Below are 9720 nucleotides of genomic sequence, written 5' to 3'. Positions count from 1 at the left end.
GAGAGAGAGAGAGAGAGAGAGAGAGAGAGAGAGAGATCGTGCTATAATAAATCTTCAAAGAGAAAAGACGAAAGAAGGATGTTATGAGTGTGTTAGACCAGGCATGGCTCTCTGTACCTTTCAGCTGCCTAGAAAAAAACGTAAGCACAATTCTAAGGTGGCTAATGCAAGCCTGGGTAAACGTCCAATTGGCTGGGCCACATTAGCCTGTTAGGACAGATTCCCATTATTCCTTCCAGAGTCCTTTCCGAAAGATTCCCAGGCTACCGTCCTTCCTCTTTGGGTCTTCTGCAAACTAAAACTCGCAAAGCGGTGGCTGTCTGTGGATTGGCTAGTACTAAAATATCCATTGGGTGGCAGTAATACTATCCTCTTTATGACTTGCAGCAAACCCAGAGAATGCATTCAATCAAATGAACCGATCGTGTAGAAACACTGGAATCATTTATGCATTGCAGTTTCTCTTTCTTGTTTTTGCTTATTCTTCCCTGGGATATTTTGAGTGGATTCTGGCTATTAATCAAGATCTCGTGCTGCTCGCGGTTTGCTTGTCGTTTTCGCTCAGGATTAGCATCATTCAAGATAAACGCAAAGCTGCTTCCCCCCACCCACTCTCTTTTGAAAAATCATTTTTGGGGTCTGCTGAAGAGAGCTAGGACCCAGGAGACACCTTCTCAAACAGCAGGGGTTGTGTGCTTTCACATAGCAGTACTGTACAAGGAAAACCCCGTCGGATCTGTTATTGCGGGATACTTGTGAAATACACATAGGATTCTTATGGCTGCATCCCGGATCTGGAAATTTTACTTGGGGACCAGGAAGATTTGAAAGGCTATATGTATTCAGAAGATTTGCAAGCGAGACTCCGATTCTTGTCATAGAGCTCACAGACTTCTTCACTTATCGTCCGTTTTCCTTCCTTCTGAAAAAAAAAAACAAAAAAAAAACAAAAAACAAAAAACAAAAGAACAAAAAACCCCACACATTTAAATTTTTCTCCTTTTTTTCTGATCTCTCCTCCTTCAGTCTCTCCTTTTTTATTCTGCCTCTTCTTTTTTGCCTCCTAGTATTTTTTCCCCTTCTCTGCTCTGCACCTGGATGGTATCGTCACTAAACAATCGGGCACTTTGAGAACTAACTGGAGACAGTCTTGTAGGGAAGATCTGTATGGAATTATCTGCCTTTATGGTGAACTTGGCATTTGTGAATGGGTATCTTGTTCACAATATTAATTGCTAGCCAAAACAAGAAAAAGAACACGGGAGTAAAACGTGGATTTTTCTGAATACGCATTGTGATGACCAGCAATTGCCTTACCGACTGATATCCAGAGGAGAATAATTTGGAAGACTGTTGTGGGTAAGGTCATTTTTATATGTAGACCCATCAGTGGTGTGAGCAAACTTGGGCGTCTGTAATGAGAATGGGTGACTTGGATGATTGCTGCATCGCATTGATGGCTGTGATGTGGCCGTTATTGGCACTGAATGGAATAACTGCAGTTGGGTGTGTGTGTGTGTGTGTGTGTGTGTGTGTGTGTGTGGTGTCTGCATTCTGAGTCTAACTGGAAATAAATCAAAGAATCACTCCCCAATTATTTTGGTGTGGAAGAGAGTCTTGGATTAATTCTGGACAGACACTCTTTGTTTGGATGCAATATTTGTGGTTCCTGCATTCTGGAGGGATAGCATCGGTAAAAGGAGCACTTACTGAAAAGCCCATTTCAAATGAAATGAGCTACTCTTTATTCTCTAAAAGAAATATGTTTTCAACTCAGTGCAGCATTCTGCTGCATTTCCCAGCCGCAATGGGACCAGGGATATCCCACTTGTCAAGTTCCTAAACTTTAAGGTGATAATCATTGTTAATTGTTCTCCAGGTTGTGGTTATTAGAGATAATTAAATGCTGTGCGATACTTTTCTATCTATTCTAGTGGATTATCATTCAGAGTGAAAAAAGAAAATTCTGAAATGATGAGTAAAACAGAGAATAATAGAGCAATAGTACTTAAATATCACCATCATACATTCTTTCCTAAGTTTGATTGCCCAATAATATAATTATTTACCCAATACCCTAAATAGCTGAAGCTACGACCCACGTGCAGGGGAGTCAAAGGTCTGGAAGTGGAGATGATCCTTTCATTGAAATGCAACTGGCTTGGGAAATGCAGTCAATTACCCACCTCTCATAACCTTAAGTTGCAGATGTGTTCTATCTGCTATTTTACCCTTTTGCTAAAAAGTTAGAGACTACAGCACTCAGGATTCTTAAGCATATTCTGCCTGGGAAATGGGATAAAAAATCGATATTGATGACGTGGTTCAGTGCACTGTACTGCAATGCTAAAGTCCCATATTCAGTACCTATGAGGAGAGAATGGAGCATTTGCATGTGTTATAAATCTCACCTGGTAGATTGATCTGAAGGGAAGGGGAGAAGATATGTGGATATGTAGGAAGATGGATGGAAGTCGTGCATAATCGGTGATTATGTAACTTCATTACATCAGTGAGCTTCAGTCAACGATAGTGAGATTGAATATTGTATAGAGAGAGCCTCCATCACCGTGTTAACTTTTGAAGGCTTGTAACAGCTAAAAGAGGAGGGCAGACAGAGATTAGCTCCAAGGGTCCTGTAAACCTTGATCTCTGCGGCAAATTTAACATGAGTTTTCTCACACTGAGTTTCTGAGGGCTAGCAGATCATGTATGCTTTAGGGCTGGATGGGAGCAATTTTAGCCACACCCGTGGAGAGTCAAAATGTGTCTGCAATGTTTCACAAGTGCCCCATTGAGTATCCTGGGCTGCTGATTCCAGCCAAGGTCATAGTTCTTTTCCCTATGGTTGAAATATGTGACCTCAATTGAGTGGAAAGTTAAATCCACTGAAATGACTAAGAGAGACTGAAGGGAAGGACCATTTAGTGTACTCTCTTGCATTTTCCTGGTAGAGCTTGGTGCAGATTTCTGTCTGGTGGTTCCCTCATAAAAAATGATGATTGCTTCCATGGTGTGTCAGAAATGAGTGCTTCTTACCTTTATCTTTGCCATGACAACCTAGTTCTGGGCCATTTTAACCCTCAGGGAAAAAGAGAAGTAAAAATCTTTAAAGGTAGCAACATCATGTTAAATTTAAAACAACAATCTACCATGCTTTAGAATTCATTGTTAACACAAATCCTAGAAATCAAAACCATTCTATATTCAATTTTTACTTAATGAATGCATTACAAGACATGTTGCAGTCATTGGAGACTTTCACCATGAGATAGGATGAATGCACTGTGTTCTCTATACATAGGAGGGAACAACTGCAGTATAAAATCTCATTTTCCCTCATGGTTTACTTGGAGCTGTGCTTTTTCTCTTTTTTCTTTTCCTTTCCTTTTTTTATTTTTTAAGCAAATTCACATCAGCTTCTTAGGCCTTCTGATGTTTCAGGATTTGCCCCCCACAAATAGATCATACACACACACACACACACACACACACACACACACACACACACCACAAACATGAGAACTGCTGATATTCTAACCCTGGCTATTTTCAGTCTTATCTAGTAGTCCTAGTACTAGTTTTGCTTTGCATTTGTTTTGCAAAGATGACTAGAAGACTTTCTCTATGAGTGCTGAGATGATTCTTTCTATTTTGTTTGATTCTTGCATTTCATTTTTGTGAAGTCAGGGGTATGATCTACAGACTCCCTAAGTAACTTTAGAAAGATTTCTCACCTCAAATCAGATGGTGGGATTGTGGAATGAGATTTTGAGGTCTGATATTTGAGGTGACTTTCTTATTTCTGCAGGACATGCCCAAACATTGATATATTGTGCCAGTGAATTTGGAGGTTTGGTGTTCATATTGTGTAGGAAATTGAATGTGAAGTTAACTCCTGATTCCTTCCTTCAGGGGTCAGGGTACCACTACAGCTGCTTCCAGGCTGTTAGTCTTCAGCTATGTGAGGAAATACAGCCTGCAATGATTTTTTTCCTATATCCTCAATTTTCACAATGTATAAATGACTTCCTCAGTTTTTTTCTGGCTTACACCACACATATGTTGCCCAACAGGGCATCATCTTGGGGTCTTCTAATCCCAATAAAGAATGGAAATAAATATAGATAGGAAAGTCTGTTTCAAAAGACTCTGAGTGTGAAAACAGTACATGCATGTAAATTGTTATGTATTTGCTTAAACACTATATACGCTCACGGCAGGATAGATAGTTTCAGACATTTTAATAACTACTTGTAACCTGTTACTTTAGGAAGATTATGTAATGAAGGCACTTCATAGCTTGATATTAAGTATCTTACAAATCAATAATAAATAGTTTTGCTTAATAGGAAAGCATTTAAACATGCAATCAGTGAGTGGTGTAAAATATAATTGTGTTTTTCTATTTTTTTGGTTTTTTTAACTAAAGTAATGCATTTTATTGCTTTTTTAAAGCTAAAATCCTGTACTTCTATTAGAAAATATTTCAGAAAAAACAACTAGCATTTATGATATGAATATATAAGCTACTGGTTTGTTTCCTGATAAATTACTTCAGTGAAACTGAGAGATTTAGCAAACAAGTAATCATAATATTCCCACAAATAGAGAAAATTTAAATGACATTTTATTGCAGTGTATGTGAACAAATCAGTTATTTTAAACAGATACGCAAAGCATTTTCTAGAACTGAACTTTAAAAAAGATGATTTATATTTTGAAATCATTTAGACTTGTATATTTATTGAAATGTTTTGTATATACATAGTATTAAAATGGACATGATCTTGACAGTTGAGAAATCTCATATTTTCATAACTAGGGCAATTTTATAGTTTGTAGCAACTAAAGATGTATTGATTATTAAGATTTAAAAGTAGCAATTAATGCAGAAGTTATGAAGCAGGTATATTTGCGCTATTTGAGCAGATATAGATAAGATCATGTCAGCATTTTTCTTATTAAATTCCAGTACAATTTTCATTAGTGATATCAGGAATCTCAAAGAGAAAGGAATCTAGCTATAGCATACTGGGTTGCCCCAGGCTACCTGACTTGTATTTCAGGCTCTGGTACTTAGGACAGTTGTACCCTCTGACACTACATTTGACCTGCAAGACTTACAGAAAGCCATAAAAATAGAGAAGCTACATTTTGCTCTGAAAAAGGAGGCAATATGTGTCTAAGTGCTTAAACATACGCTCTACATTAGAAACATATACAAATATAAGGATTCCCCTATTTTATGAATTTCTCAACATATCTTTTCATGTCCTTTTGTAAACCTTTATAGACATTTTCTAGTTTCTATTATACTTAGCTGGTAGGTAATATCATTTGGTAATTAAACAACATAGACAAAGGAAAAGCTTTTGATACAAGATTTCACTCATCACTCGGTTTTGTTTTTCAGAAGTAATCGTTAGTAATTAAAAATAGTTGCATTTGAATCATAGTCAAATATTTTGTGTGGATACTTTAAGGAGATAATTTTCTCCCATTTAATGCCCCTGAGTACATAGGATCTGTTTCTGGCAGGGGAATTACACAAACAAATGCTTACAAACAAACTTGATGCTACCACTTGAATTAGGTCAACAAACCACAAAGCTACTCTCAAGGATCATTTTATTTACTAAAGTATATGGGCTTGAGTACCCAGAGTAATAGAGGAAATGAGAATGTAAAGGCATCAGTGCTGTTTGTAATTTTCTAGTTGCAATAATTACTAACGTTCTTTAGGGGGAGGCAATCCCCCACGTGTCACTGCTAAAGCTGCTTTTCTTTAATGCTTGCATTTTAACATAAACATAATCACATAAATGAGAAGGACATAGTTCATTATCTGAGTTTCTGTATATGGTTTATGTGAATGACTACATAGGCTAAGAATTAAGGTTTTGTGTTTTGGTTAAGATAGAATTGGAAAATGTAAAAATTAATTAATACCATGAATTTAAATAAGTCTTGTGTTAAAATACAGCCTCCCCTTAATTCCTAGTCTCTTGCTTTTTATGTTAAAGATTCTCAATATTTCTTTATTTTGGATGAATCTTATGCATGTTTATCCTACTTTGCTGATGCCTATAAATAGCAAGTATTTCTTTGCTATCCTATATTTAATTACATATATGTGTCATGGAAATACTTTAGCCATAATCTAGTAAGTTTGCAAAGTAATATCATAGAAATGTAAATAGGCTTGTTTATTTGCAAATTCAGTTAATCACCTTACAAATATCCTTTTAATTTTCACCCAGAGAATGCCACCCTGGAGTGTCTTACATTGTGTATAGCATACCATTACAGGCCAACCACATGGCTCAATGGACATACCCCTTGCTGTTTGCCCTGGCCATTGGCTCACAATGACAAATCCTCAGTTGGCATGCGTTTTTGGTTCTGCTGTGCAGAAACACTATTCAAGTGCCAAAACCCTAAGATTCCTAAGGCTTGTAGCTACCGAAAATGGATGACTGAGTGGCTTAGTATTGCCTTCCAATCACATAATCTGAAATTGCCAAGCAGTGAACTGTGGACGAAGCAAAAGGAGGGAGCAAAGCTCTTTAGTATTTTACTCCTAAAGTTTTCATTTTATAACATTAAAAGAATCATTTTTCATGACAAGATATTGAAAATATTTATTATAGTTAACTGTATGTAAACACACACATTACAATAAATGACATTAAATGAACAATTCTGTTCCTATCTAAATTTGAAACTAAAATTAGACAGTACTTTATAATACTAAATCAGGATATAGTGTTTGTTTTGTGTGGATTCACTGAAAATCTTCTCCTGGTCTGGTTAAGCCTAATTAATTGATATATTCTTATTGTACCAGTATTTACATGCAATAATCATTTTGTTAGTAAAGTGATCATCATGAACCAATATATTAATTTAAATTAAATTATATGTTAATTAGGGGCAGGAGAAATGATTTCACAATTAAAAGCACTGACTATTCTTCCAGAGAACCTAGGTTCCATTCCCAGCACCCATATATGGGTGTATAACTGTGCCTCTAATTTCAAGTCATCTGATGCCTACTTCAGGTACCAGGCCGGTACATGGTACACAGACATATATGCTGGCAAAAAATCCACAGACAAAGAATAATATGAAATTATAAAAGTTAATTTAAAATGCTAGCAAGCCATTTATCAGTTTACTTTCAGTATCATTTGATAAAGAAAATTATAATAACAATAAAAATTTTTAAATAAATTAGGGTGTGTATAGCTGAGTGAATAAATGTGTTCAAAAGGCATTGTTTATCTGTGTACAAATGAGAATATACATTCTAGACTGCTTTAAATAAATTTCCATGTATTCAGAGTCAAAATACTTAATATTATATCTGCACATGAACCATGTTCATCAAATGTTGAAAAGGAAAATTAAGCTTGTAGTGTGGTTCTTGAAGTCTCGGAGATAAGCTTGTTGAGTGTGCAGGCTTTGGAGTGTATAACCTCCTGAAGTTCCACCATTTTCACACAGACTTTTAAATTTATGCTTCAAAGGCTTTCATAAGATCATTATGTATGTTTCACAAAATAGTAACTTTAAAAAAGATTGTATTGCTGTCACAGCACAATTCATTTTAATAAATATAACCAGAGGTAACTAGGGTAGAGTCATAAGAATCTAATAGAACTGTGCAAAATTGATGAGTATAAGATGCTCCATTATGTCATTTTACGTAAGGAGATTGAGCCAGTGAAACGAAATTGAGTCTGCCAGATCTTACTGTTTGTTGGCACTCTTATCCTTCATTTATGACTCTGATTTCTTGATAAGGTGTAAGTTCACATATGAGTATTTAATTTATATTACAATATACTTTGACATACCATACTGTCTTCTTAGTAGAGTAAGGAAACACAAATTTCTTTGTTAGAGGTAACATTATTAAATGTAATATTTTAGACTCTAACTCACTTTAGTGACTTGATCACTTTCCTCCTGCCCCACTTGTACTATATGAACTGACATCTTCCTATCTTTGTGCACATCGTGCTGCTCTTGAATTTATGTGATGTCTCTGGATGTCCCAGAAGGGAAGATTTGGGAAAAACAGGTCACTGGTGAGTCTCCTTGCTTTTTCTGAGCAGTTCTTTCCCCAGTATTTGTATATCTCTTCTCATGCAGAGAATTGTTCTGGTATAGGATTCTTCCCTTTTTGTCAGAAAGTGACCCAGAAATGGCTTCTGTAAACTTTTCACTCTCTGGCTTTTAGGACAGCCCACTTTGTCTCTGTTGCATACTGCCTGCTTGCTTCCAAGGGATTCTATTAAGTCTACTAAGGACCCCTTTCTAAATAAGTTTTAGTCACTCATTCCACTTTAAAGACAGGATTTTTTTAAACATCTCCCCTAATAGGATCACTCTCTTATTTGGGCAGCAATGGAGTACTTTTGAGAAAGTGAAGAGCAATATTTATAGGATGGAGAGTCTACAATAACATAACATAACTACTAGCAGGAAGACTTTCAGTTTATACATATTTATCTAGCATCTTTGAATTATCTCTCTGTATTACATGTATTTACATATTTTAGTGATGACACAGAGACCTCTGTATACATAAACACATATAAACTCTTAATTTTTGATCTGTAATTAAAATAGAGTATAAAATTTCATCCCCTTTTTCTGTCCACTTTCACACATCCTGTTTCCTCTCCCTCCAGTCCTTTCCATGGCCTCCTCCTTACTCCCTCTCAAAGTAATGGCATATTTTTCTTTGATTATTATTGTTGCATATGTATGCATAAATAATTTAAAAACCTCTGAATGCATTTAGCATTTGTATGTACATGATATCAAGCCTGACCATTTAGTATTCTGTATCCAATTAGGGGCTTATTATTTTTTGTTACAATATTTGATATATGAACCCCTGATAATATGCTAAGCGGAAAGGTTGTAATGGCATGCTTCACTCCTTTGGACTATAATAGTAATACTTACAGAAATTATGATAGTGGTTTCTTTTTCCTCACTTAAAGCTGTCCTCAGAGGACTACATTTTAGATGATGAGGTGTGTAGAGGACTGTGCAGATCACATTTTCATTCGGGATAGACTTTGCAGTGTACTCCAGACATACTAGGTAGGCAGCTGTTAGCAGTTTCCTGTATGGAAAAATGACACTGGCTAAGAACACTCTGATGTTTACAGCCTCACCTTGAACTTTATTTCTGAAGAGGCACAGCCAGGGGAGATAAACTCAGCAGTAAAATGGGAAAGAGAAAGACCTGGGATATTTTGAGTAAACAAAGCTTCATGTAGCCAAGGGAGAAAATTCGAATATAAAAAACGAATCTGGTGGCTCACAGTGGTTCGCTTTTGAATATCCCTGTTAAACTCCTAATTGTTTTCACCATGAGGGAACTCCTGAATAGTACACAAGAGGAACCCAGCTCCACAGTGCCCAGAATAAATTCATTCAGGGAATCTCTGGGGAGTTTGGACTGCTGCTCTTCCTTCTTGGGATTTTCCAACAGGGTCCTTAATAACAGTCTCAGAGTAAGTTGCTCGTGTTAGTGGGTGTGCTCTTCTCAAAGGACTGAATGGTTTAGTTTAGCTCCCGGCAGCAAGTGCCTGTCGGTCCTATATATCTAGTCACCAGGATCAGGCAGGACATGTAGTAGTATGTCAGTAAATAATTGTATAATAATGCTCAAATGTTTGCTAATTGCAAAGCAGT

At 36.4% G+C, this 9720-nt stretch overlaps 1 protein-coding gene across 2 annotated transcripts in view; it reads left to right on the top strand.

Annotated features, from left to right (window-relative positions):
* The first annotated feature begins 375 nt into the window (after positions 1-375).
* The window catches only part of Il1rapl1 (interleukin 1 receptor accessory protein like 1), a 1266931-nt gene continuing 1257586 nt past the window's right edge, over positions 376-9720 (top strand). For both annotated transcript variants that reach the window (XM_040744190.1, XM_021232992.2), the window contains exon 1: positions 376-1359. The gene's annotated coding sequence lies outside the window, so the exon portion shown is untranslated. The remainder of the gene's footprint in view (positions 1360-9720) is intronic.

The sequence above is a fragment of the Mesocricetus auratus genome, unplaced genomic scaffold (assembly GCF_017639785.1).
Source record: "Mesocricetus auratus isolate SY011 unplaced genomic scaffold, BCM_Maur_2.0 Super-Scaffold_100003, whole genome shotgun sequence".
NCBI lineage: Eukaryota > Metazoa > Chordata > Mammalia > Rodentia > Cricetidae > Mesocricetus > Mesocricetus auratus.
This window is presented reverse-complemented; position numbering and strand designations above follow the sequence as displayed.